The following is a 430-nucleotide window of genomic DNA, read 5'->3' as shown; positions in this document are numbered from 1 at the left end:
ACAGAGAGAGAAAAAAGAGTAAGGAGGGAGAAAGACAGAGAGAGAGAGTTATACTACTAATTTAAAATGTACATTGTAGACCCCAATCAATAGAGTTATGTGACACTGTAGACATACACAGTAAAGTAAAAACAAATTATCCTGGCCAGTACGGGTATCGAACCCACGACCTTCGCGTTATTAGCACGACGCTCTAACCAACTGAGCTAACCGGCCTTGATAATGCTCACTTCACGGATTAGAGACAGAAAGAGAGAGTAAGGAGTGGAGAAAGACAGAAAGAGAGAGTAAGGAGTGGAGAAAGACAGAAAGAGAGAGTAAGGAGTGGAGAAAGACAGAAAGAGAGAGTAAGGAGTGGAGAAAGACAGAAAGAGAGTAAGGAGTGGAGAAAGAGAGAGTAAGGAGTAAAAGAGAGGAAAGAGAGAGTAAG

The 430-nt window shown here is 41.9% G+C and overlaps 1 non-coding gene across 1 annotated transcript; it reads right to left on the bottom strand.

Annotated features, from left to right (window-relative positions):
• Positions 1 to 142: 142 nt before the first annotated feature.
• Positions 143 to 216, bottom strand: trnai-aau. Its single transcript has one exon. It is a non-coding gene; the product is annotated as a tRNA-Ile (tRNA).
• Positions 217 to 430: the final 214 nt, after the last annotated feature.

The sequence above is a fragment of the Oncorhynchus gorbuscha genome, unplaced genomic scaffold, assembly GCF_021184085.1.
Source record: "Oncorhynchus gorbuscha isolate QuinsamMale2020 ecotype Even-year unplaced genomic scaffold, OgorEven_v1.0 Un_scaffold_6956, whole genome shotgun sequence".
NCBI classification, from domain to species: Eukaryota; Metazoa; Chordata; class Actinopteri; order Salmoniformes; family Salmonidae; genus Oncorhynchus; species Oncorhynchus gorbuscha.
The sequence above is the reverse complement of the archived record's forward strand: the minus strand, read 5'-3'. Positions and strand labels throughout refer to the sequence as shown.